This window comes from Castor canadensis, chromosome 16 (assembly GCF_047511655.1).
Source record: "Castor canadensis chromosome 16, mCasCan1.hap1v2, whole genome shotgun sequence".
NCBI classification, from domain to species: Eukaryota; Metazoa; Chordata; class Mammalia; order Rodentia; family Castoridae; genus Castor; species Castor canadensis.
The window spans coordinates 30,731,528-30,742,678 of NC_133401.1; the positions used below are offsets into that span (position 1 = coordinate 30,731,528).

At 39.4% G+C, this 11,151-nt stretch overlaps 1 long non-coding RNA gene and 1 pseudogene across 1 annotated transcript; both read left to right on the top strand.

The window, feature by feature from the left end:
- The first annotated feature begins 307 nt into the window (after positions 1–307).
- LOC141418003 (uncharacterized) lies at positions 308–5,300 on the top strand. The gene is made up of 4 exons (XR_012442627.1): positions 308–392; positions 488–571; positions 2,331–2,409; positions 3,147–5,300. It is a non-coding gene; the product is annotated as an uncharacterized lncRNA (long non-coding RNA).
- Positions 5,301–8,455: 3,155 nt separating this feature from the next.
- On the top strand, positions 8,456–9,237 carry LOC109674634 (small ribosomal subunit protein uS12-like; annotated as a pseudogene).
- The last annotated feature ends 1,914 nt before the right edge of the window (positions 9,238–11,151 follow it).

The following is an 11,151-nucleotide window of genomic DNA, read 5'->3' on the forward strand; positions in this document are numbered from 1 at the left end:
GCCACAATTTTGTACTCAGTCATTCTTCCTGAGAATCCAAACACTGTCTGATGGTCCTCCATGGACTCCTTCTCTGCTCCTGACACCCAGGAGAGGAGAATCCCTTCCACACTTCCAGCCTGTCCCTCAGCAGCTTCCCATGACTCAGTTACAAGTTTCTCCTGATTACTATCAGACAAAGTGCTTTAAGGATGGTATCAGCTCCCTAAGCAGACACTGTTATCACAATCTTCTGTGATATAATCGTCTTGCCACTGGGAGGATGAGGTCTAAGAATAGGAAAACTACATCTTGGCTTACTTAATCCCTTCTACCTGTGAGAGGACTGTCCCTTCTACTAGCCACGAGTCCACTCCAGCAAGCAGCACCACAGAGGCATCTATCCTGCACAGGTGAATTCCTTTACTTCAGGCTCACAGTCTGAAGAGAACAGATCAGTCTCCATGAGGCTGCATGAGTGCTGTGGTATGAATTTGTCTTTTATTAGGAGGAGGATCTGGCACAAGCAAAATGCACACAGTGAAGATCTTCCTTGAGAGCTGAGCAGTATGTGGGTGGAGGAAGCCTACAGGTAAGAGGTGACTTCTTGCTTGGACTATCTGTTCTCTTGCCCAGAGAGAGATTGTGGGTTTCCTCTCAGCAAGGACAGGTCCTGGTGGATAAAATGTTTTGTGACTGTGTCTCAGAATTCACTTGTATTCCCTTTTCCGTCTGGGCACCTCAGACTCTATTCAGGGCAAAGGTGTAATGTCTCCCTTGTCTTAGTGAGTCATGAGAGCTATTTCTACAGACTTGGAGATTCACTGACCAGACTGTACACACTGGCATCTCTTACTCTGGTTTACAGAGGGAGACAGCAATTTTCTTTTTTGTAATAGAAACTATGGTGCCAGAGGCAGTGAGAGGCTATTTTTCCTTCTTTATAGTTGAGGAGCAATAAGGGTGTATTTCATATTAATGGGCAAAGGAAGCAGAAAAACCAGCAAATGCAGTTTCAAATTTCAAGTTATCCTAATGAGGTTGCTCTGGCTTCAGTGAATATAGCTTCATGTAGCACGAACCCAAAACTCACATCTCTCTTTCAGTTTCCAACAAATGGAAATGTACATTCTTTTCCAGGTTCCTCTTTGCACCTTTCTAGAGTTTGGGCATCTACATATGTGACTTTCTTATTGTCTCATCAGAAGGAAGAATGATTACATTATTCACATATATAAGCATGGTGTGTGTATATATATATATATATATCATGTTGTCTTCTGAGCCCCATATTCTTAGACAGATGTAATGTTCTTGAATACTTTCAAGTTATTAATAATTATACCTTATTTCACCAAAAATATATAAAAGGCCTTCTACATGTTATCCTCATATTGAGCCACTCTTGTACTCAGTGCATTCGATTTTAGTATAATTATATTTTTTCAATATGCGATTACCATTGGTACTTTGATATTTGCATTTTGTGCACGTGAAATATATGCCAATAGAAAGTTTTAGAAACCCTGAGGGAATTTAAACATATGGGAAAGAAGAATTAAAATTGATGGAGAGAAAAATGCTAAGAAACCAAAACTTAAAAGGGATATTTGACGAAGGAAACCAGCAATCTTTCATGTAGATTTTTGGTTATTATTTTCTTTCTTACTAGATAACTTGGATTCTAAGGAGCCTCTTCCTTTTATCAGCGGTGGGACCCAGGAAATATTTAGTGTTTCTAGACTTCAGTACACTCATCTGAAAACAATCTGAACATTAGATGCTCTAAAAAGTAAAGAATGTCATTTGTGAAGTGTTGTGAGACATGTTAACACCTAATATATGATACAGAAAGTTGTCTTCTACCACAATGCCACTGCTAATATGTCCCTATAATTCACACAAGTGGGTGACTTTGAAACACAGAAAATCTCTTATAAAAAGACATTTTATTTTTCCTTATGAATGCAAATAATGGGATTGGTGAACACCAAATTTTGTGTGCTACGAGAATAGTCCTGCCAGTGGTCCTACCAGTGGTCATCTGGTTTTTAATTTGAGTGACATCAGTAGGGAGATGACAGAATGGCCTCCAGAGTCTTGACCATGGGGATCATCTTCCTGTTCCTGACTGGACTGGGAATCCTGGGGAACTCTGCTGTCCGTACACTTTATCCTCGCTGACTGTACTGGGAGCAGGATGAAGCCCACAGATCTGATTCTCACACACCTGACCTTGGCTAACTTCATGGTTCTTCTCTTTAAAGGAATCCCTCACACACAATAGCAGACTTTGGTGTGATTTGTTTCCTAGATGATGTTGCTTGTAAACTTCTCTTTTATTTCCACAGTTTCCAGAGGCATGTCTCTTGGTTCTACTTCACTCTTAAATTTCTTTCAGGCCATCACCATCAGCCTCACTAGTTCCAGGTGTGTACAGCTCAAGGTCAGAGCCCCCAAGATCATTGGTCTCTCTGTAGGTCTGTGCTGAGCCCTGCACAGGCTGGTAACTGCCTTCATTGCCACTAGTGTCACTGAAATACGGTGTGGAAGAAATGTTACTGGGGTGAAAGATTTGGGATACTGTGCTGTTGCAGATTCTAAGACACTGACTGGCAATATTACATTCAGCCTGGTTGGTCTCCATCGATGTCATGTGTTTGGGACTCATGGTGTGGTCCAGTGGCTCCACGGTGTTTATCCTGTTCAGGCACAAGCAGAGGGTCCAACACATTTACAGGTCCCTGTCTCCTAGGTCATCCCCTGAGACCACAGCCATGCAGAGCATCCCTACCCTGGTGAGCAGCTTTGTGTTATTTTATACAACTTCTGTCATCTTAACGATGTACTTGTCTGCCATTGATGGAGCTGCTAGGTGGCTGGCTGGCACCAGTGCAGCAATGTCTGCATGCTACCCAGCCTTCTGCCCTTTTCTGCTCATCAGACACTACACCCGTTTCTAGACTGTGCTCTGCTTGCACATATCAGGCACAAAATTGTCTTATTCAGTGTATTCAGAGACCACCAGAAGTTGTATATTTTGAGGTTCTAAACTCTTTAGGAAGACAGGTATAGCCGGAGGAAGCAGGTCACTGGGGGTGTGACTGTGAAAGTTTTACCTCATTCCTGATGCTTTCCCCTGTCTTTGCCTCCTGTCTGGGATGAAGAGAGGAACTGCTTTTGTCACACACTTCCACCACCATGATGTCCTTCCAAATACATGGGGTCAAACAACCATCAACTGAGCCGCTGAAATTGTGAAGCAACATGGGTCTCTCCTACTTTAAATTAGTCTATCAAACATTTTTGTCACAACTACCTGAAAGTATAGATCCAGTGCAGGTGTACTCACAAAATATATAGTACAGAATTTTTAAACATTTACTCTGTTTTAAATTGATCATGTACCAGGATACACACTGAATCTCATCTGTATCATTTAATTGACCATTATATGAAGCACCAGTTATAGTAGATAAAAGCTATGCATAATGATAAAAAATTTAAAGCAACATTAAATAAAATATTATCATAGTAAATATGCTATTGATATTATATGACATTCTGTGCAGGATTCTTAAATGTGTACATGTACATATATATATAATATTCATTTGATAAAATGTAAAATAAATTATATATGGACTAACTAGAGTAGAATGATATTTGCATATTCACATCCTAAATTTCCAGGATAAGTTAAATCAACTATATACATAAATCAGAAAAAATTAAAAGAACATTAATGTGTGAAAAGAAAGATAAAGTTGAGAAAAAACATAACATAAACTTTGGAGTGACTGTGAAATTTAGAATTTTGAAATGCTGGCTAAAATTTTCTTTGGAGAAGTAAAAATTAACAAATCAAGGATAAATAAAGTGTTTGGCTATATGAATAAAGGAGCAACAATATGGCTTTTCTTACTGTTATATTTGCCATCAGTTTCTTCAATGTGAGATTCCTTAAAATGGAATTTAAAGTCATTTGCTAAATAAGAACAAGGGCAATTTTTCTGTAATTAAGTACAGAAGAGAGAAGAAGACATTTTGTCATAAAGTCAAATTCTTGATTGTGACAGAATGGAGGAAGAGGAAGAGGTGCAAGTTGAGAAAGAGGAAGATTTGTGTGAGGGAGAGACTGAATTTCTTATGGCTTCCTGCCGCTTCTGATGTATTTGGAATTTCTATCAATACTAAGTTGATTACTATGGATGACACAGTGAGTGATTCTTTGAGATGATTATCAGAGGAATGAGCCTTTCTTCCCCTCTCATGACAAAGAGCTATAATCACAAGGTCCTACATGGAAATGGAGTTGCCAGATAAAAGATCTTATGTGTAGAAGACCTGGAAAATTTTCCTCTTTATGAGAAAAATTATAGGTGAGCTGGATACTAATGGTCCAAGAATCCACCTTCATCCCAGCATCTCCATGAGTAGAAAACATGATGGAAGCTGGTAATATTTATAGAAGATCCCAAGAAGGCCCAGGACTGACTGAGGTTTTTCATGTTACCAGAAATCTTCATTTTGTGCTTTCACACAAGAATTTGAACAGCATTGCAGGTAGAAATCCAATTTCATTGCAGGTAGAAATCTCATTGCCTGTTACAGGCATCAGTCTTTCTAGTAGCCTTACTCCTGGTCACAGAACAATACCAGATTCAGGTAAATAATCTTAACATCATATCTTGTACCACCACCTTCATATTTATTCTTATCTCATCTCTCTCTCTGAAAGAAGCTATAACTCTCCAAATAAAAATAATTCTTTTATGAGACATGTGTGTCCCAAATGGAGCAGATACAAATCAGTCTGCTGAGTTTCTTAAACCAACACTCTGAGATTGGTCCTGAGTCCATCCAGGGGTAAAACCTGTAGGACTCATTGTGACATTCTAATCACGATGAGACAATAGCACCAAAATTTAAAATGCCCATCCTATGTAACACTGAAGTGACATTAGCAGTCTGAAGGGAGGGCTGGTTCTCCTTTTCCCTAACATAGGCAGCCTGCTATCTTGCTGCACTGAAGCCTTTGCCTTGATTTCCCTAGGTTTACTAACAAAGGTTTCCAATATGCCTACCACAGTGCTGTAAAACCAAGGAAGCCAAGGAAGACATAATGTACTAGATAGCCATGAGGAAGTCTGTGTTCATCACCCTCTGTGCTGAGTACACACTGAGCTCTATCTCTCTGCTTCTTCCTAGACTGAATGGGCTTCAACTGTTTATAGACACAGCAAAATAATGCCTTATACTGGGTTCTCTCTGGCACATTTTAAAATGACATTTAAATCTTAATTTCATGTTTAGATAAATGCAGGTATATTGTATATTATGTAAATATTAACTTTAATTTTAATAAATGTTTACAGTAGTCTTTTTAAGTATATTCAATGTCATGTAAATAAGATATATGAATAAATAAGTAGTTCTTTTAAATCAAATACATGAACGTAGAATAACTCGGAGAGCATGAAACAGTGTTAATGAACCTTTATTTCTTGTAGAACTAATAAAGGAAAACAAATTTTTTATTAAACTGACAAAATGCTCCCACAGTAGTCCTGCACCATGAAGAATTATTCAGGAGAGTTGCTGATAACTTTGGGTTTTCTTTCCTATATTTCAAGTGATTTGTTTTTAAACTCATTTCTTTTGGCATTATAGGCAGTCTTATGAATGTATAAATCTAATAAAAATATTAAATTAAAATTTTGGTTGTTGGATTGCAATAAATATATAAATATGGAAATTAAGAGGGACATAAACAAAGAAGGAATTAAAGAGAGGCTGGGAGGAGGAATTCACAAAAATTAATTTTCTTTGCTAATGTTGAATTCCACTTCACTGTTATTTGTTTTCTGTAAATAAAATATGTTTTGTTTCAATATTTAATTGTAATTAAAACTAAGGTTTGCAGATTTATGTCTTGAGCTGGATCCTACATCTCCTGTTCCATTTATTTCTTCCTATAATAGTGAATTTTCCATTAAGTAAGAAAAAACTAGTGCAGGCAGAAATCATGGGCATGGTTGCTGGGCAATGCCAAAGAGGTACAGTTTATTATATACAATCATGGATTTCCCTGCCTAGACTGTCCGGTCCAGTGGCTCCACAGTCAGTCCTGCACAGGCATAAGCAGAGGGTCCAACACACTCACAACCACAGTCTCTTCCATAGATGTTCCCATGAGGACAGAGCCACAAGTAACATCCTGATCCTGGTAAGCTCCTTTGCTGGCTTTTGTTCAATCTATGCTATTTTGACCATTTGGAAGACTCTAGTTTCAAACAGTAAACACTGGACTGTGAACAGTGCCATGCTTGTGGCCTCATATTTCCCAGCTTGCAGCCACCTTGTGCTCATTATCAGTGACACCCATGTCTCTCAGTTCTTCTTTGCCTGCTCGATGAGAAGTTTTTTTCCAATCTACTTGCAATGCTAGGAGCCTGTTCTCTTAAAAATATTTGAACATTCTTATTAAAATGTGTTAATATCACTGCAAGAATTTGTGATACCATGGCAAACAAACCATGTGTCTACAAGCACCAATACGCTAAAAGAGCTAAAAGGAACATAGGGTACTCACATAGGTTTAAAGTCTGTATTTATATTTCAGAAGGGATTCTACCCTTTGGATTGCAACTAAAATCTTTACCATCGTAACTTAGGTGCATACTTTTTCAAAAATGTTTTAAAAGCTTCCCTGAGGAATCCCATAACCCCACAATGCCGCTTCCTACTTCCTGCAGGTGTCTGCAATCATTAGACTGCTGGAGTATTTCATGCCAGAGTTGATGCATGTGCAGTTATCAATAATTGGCCCTGTGATACTTTCATTCTTCTTCATTGCTTTTTCCTGTCCCTAGTATTTTATTGACACGTCACAAACTGAACATTAAAGTCTCACTTTACTTACTGACATTGTACACTTTGAACATATCTCCATATCTGGAGCACCAGGTGGTGAAGAGGGAGGAGCAGGACAAAAATGGGAAAGCCAAGGCCACTGGCTTTGCTGGTTTTCTTCTGGAAAATCAGAGTAATAATTTACGATTGGCTTGGTGTATATGAGTCAGGTATGGAGGTGGACAGGGACATGACCTAGGTACACAGTCTGCACAGGAAAGGCATCTCCATGCAAGCTGACCTACAGGGAGAAGGAAAATAACATTGCCATTTGTTTTGCATTGTGGCTAACCTGTGCCAAATCCACAAACTCAATCTAACAAAAGCCAGAGCAATTGCTCCTGTGGATATTTGACATCATTTCACGGAAAATGGTAATAGAATTTAAACATTAGGGAATAATTGCCACAAACAGCAAAGAAAACATGATTTTTAATGACGGTAACAAGAAAGATCGGAAGTGAAAGTGTATAAGCAAAAAACAAGTAGAAGAGTAAGAAGGCCATCCTGCTTCTAAGGTTTCAGATGTTTGGTATTCACCCGGAAAATAATCCGAATATTTGGGGGATCAATAACAATAAAACTATGAGTGACTATACAGAGGGAAAATATATAAATTGATCAGTATACAGACTGACATATACATACGACCATAGGCATGGCTTTTTAGAAAAATCAGTTCATTGGTTGATACATGTAAATGTATATTTTTGACATTGTCTTATATATTTCTTGGATCAGTTAACTAGATGATCATGTATGTTGTGGTAGGGGATTACCTGAAAATTAGGCAAAGTACATGTAAAGTTCAGTGGTATTTGGTGTAACCAATAGGAAACAGGGTTTGTAGTAAGAGAGGCAATGCAAGAGTTTTTATTTAAACCTGGCTGTGGGTAATAGAAAGCACCAGGGTACAAACTCTCCTCTTCCCAAGTGATTGTGGAGTTGGTTAATATAAGGCAGGTACATCCTGGATAAATCAATAACATCCATTATTTTTTAGAGAGAGACAGATTGTTGTAACCTCTACTAGATTTCTTTTTAGTCCTACGAGTGTAGGGGTGTACATTTTGGCAGGGAGTAACACAGCAGGATCATAGGCTCAGCAGATAATGATCTCAGAAACCCAATAGCTTCCTTAGTATCAAAGGTAGAAAAGGTAGAAAGCCAAAACTGTTACTTGTCCAATGTGTGTCTCAGAGGGCTTGAGTGGACATTTTGTGCTTGGGATAGAGTCATCTCCAATAGTGAAATCTTGAGTTAGACAGACGTCCTCTGAGATGTGTGACTTGGGAATTGTTTTACAAGTAGATGCACTATAGGGCTGACGTGAGTCTGAGCATTTGCCAAGTAACATTATGCTACATAAAATGGTAAATATTATTTTCATATTCATAATTAAAATGAGAAGCTATTCATAAGGAGAAATATTAGAATAGAATGAAATTTGAAACTTTGTGACCTAAATTTCTAATATAAGAATCTGGAAAACAAGTAATATAATCCTAAAATCAGAAAAAAAAACTAGAGCTCTTTTGCTCAGACCCTTGGCACTGACATGATGGGCAAGTGTCTTCATACTGCCAGGAAGCTCTGTAGTTACCAATGGAACCAGAAGTCCAGCCCTGAAGGCCAACCCTTTAGGATGTGCTTCCCATGCAAAGGGGATTGCGCTACAAAAAGTAGGGGTTGAAGCCAAGCAGCCAAATTCTGCTATCAGAAAGAGTGTTAGGGTCCAGCTGATCAAGAATGGCAAGAAAAGCACAGCTTTAGTACCCATTGATGGTTGCTCAAACTTTGTTGAGGAAAAGGATGAAGTTCAGGTTGCTGGATTGGGTTGAAAAGGTCATGCTATTGGAGATAATCGTAGAGTTTGTTTTAAGGTTGTTAAAGTAGACAATGTCTCTCTTTTGGGCCTTTACAAAGACAAAAAGGAAAGACCAAGATCATCAATGTTGACGATGAAAACACAGTAATAAAATTTCATATTCCAAAAAAAGAAAAAAGAGAAAAGGCAAGATAATGAATTAGAAGCTTCCTCTATTTGATTCATTCCATGAATGAAAACATTCAGGGGGAAAAGGGGAGACTATTTTGAAGAGAGAATGGGCATTGGGAATCACAAAACAGGTGACACACAGCTGTAAAGCATGTAACAGAAAGTGACAAAGAAAATTAGAATAGACTCAGTATCTCCACCTTTGACTCCTTGGAAAGGAAAGGTAGCCAAATACACAAAGACAAGGTAAGCCCGGTGACCCTGACAACAGATTGGCAATAGTAGTCACAGTATAAGCTCACCCTTACCACAGCCTTAAACCTAAAATGGGGGTTTGGTGTGACAGTGACTGCTACTGTTTGGCAGGCTAGCTCTGGAGAATAAGGACATTTTGTCACTCTACATATCTCTGAGATCTATAGTAAGGAATTACCTTGAGATGGAGTCTATTGTTTAGGACTAAGATATTCTGGGAACTTAAAAATAAAGGAAAAATAACAGCTCAGTTTGTCTTAGGATAGCCTACCACAGTGACTAGGTAGAAGACAGCCATAAGAGGTGGCTGAGGAGAAGAAGAGGGTCTCATGAAGACCCTTCTCTGAGAATTTTAAGATCTTGGGATCTGGACAGTGAAAGGTTTAATGGTAGGTGGTCCCATCCTCCATGTGAGGACCAAGTTCCATCACCTGACAATCACTGCAGAAAGAGAGCACTGAGCCCATGGCTGACAGTGCTCAATCTCCAGGAGCTACTTCCTTGCTATGTATGTGTTTGCTGGTAGGCAGTAATGAGAGCTCTGAGCCCAGGTGGTATACTCCTGGAAAGGTCTGACAGACTAGCCATCAGGAGTTGCCTTCAGTTGCATCTCTTTGCTGCCAGGAAGGACTGAGAGCTCTGAGCCCAAGTCCTGCAAATCCTTTAATCTACAAATCTCCCTCCCACAGAATTGGGAGGGGTCTGAAAGTAATTTGACAGACATCTTGGATCTATCCCTCAAATGTTTGTGCTTGGTGCTAGGAAGGACTGAAAGTTTGGGCCCCGGTTCTTGAAGCACATGATTTCCCTATCTCCCACTGGGTTGTGAGCTATGCGGCAGGTTCTAAAAACATTGAGACTGGCCTCTGAGGGTTGCATTCTGGCTCCGTATGTTTGCTGCCACGTAGGCCTGATAGCACTAAGCCCAGGTCCTGCAAAACATGTGATTTCCCTACCCTACTCCCTCCCAAAGGATAATGAACTGCTGGGTGGAATCTAGAAGCAATAAGAGCCACAGGCAGCATGGTTGAGTTCCTCAGTTCTCTCTGACCAGTGCAAAATTCAACGCTATGTTTTATACCCCCATTCTCTGGTGCATTTGCAGGATAGCTCCAGGCTTGGATGGCTTGCTATCCATGGGGATACAAACTAGCAGGCTTTTGGAACAAGTTAGAAGTGACTGGCCCACAGGCTGCAAAGCTCCTTGTAGTCAGAAGCATTCCCAAGACACACAGGATAGCTCCTAATGTGAAAGTAACCCAGTATTAGACAACTGACTCTTCAACAGTTCCACTCTCAGCCCACATACAGCACCAATCTGAACACTAGAAACTACAGGAGATGCCAACTCATTTTCCTCTCTCTGAGTGGCACTGGGTATTGGACATGAGTATGTGGGCAAATATTTGGCTACTGAGCTATATACCCCCAGTCCACTAGTGAGAAACTACACCTCAGCCCTGCTACTACAAAGTTCTGCCTGAACATTGAAATGCATCAGCTAAAGACTATACAGGTGATTAAAACTTTGAACCAACTTCTTGGCCTCAGATGTGCAAATGCCATTTTATTCTTCAAAAAAAATGGTATTTTGGATTGGGGTGTGTGGCTAAAGAGATAGAGTGCCTGCCAAGTAAGCACAAGGTCCTGAGTTAAAACTCCAGAACCACCTTCCCCCACACCTATGGTGGATCCAGCTGGAACTGTCAGAATGAACACTGGAGCCCTCAAGACTAGGACAGAGAGAATACAGATGAAAAATTGGATGACATAAGGATGGCAATGAGGGATATGAGAGGAATTCAATGAAGATAGAAAAAACCAAATTGAAATTCTGGAAATTAAAAGTTTAATAAATCAAATGAAAAACTGAGATGAAAGCCTCACCAATACACTAGATCAAGAAGACAGAATATTAGGGTTTAAAGACAAGATGATGAACTACAATATTCAGAAAAAGATAAAGGAAAAATAAAGTATGATTGGAACATGCAAGACTCTGA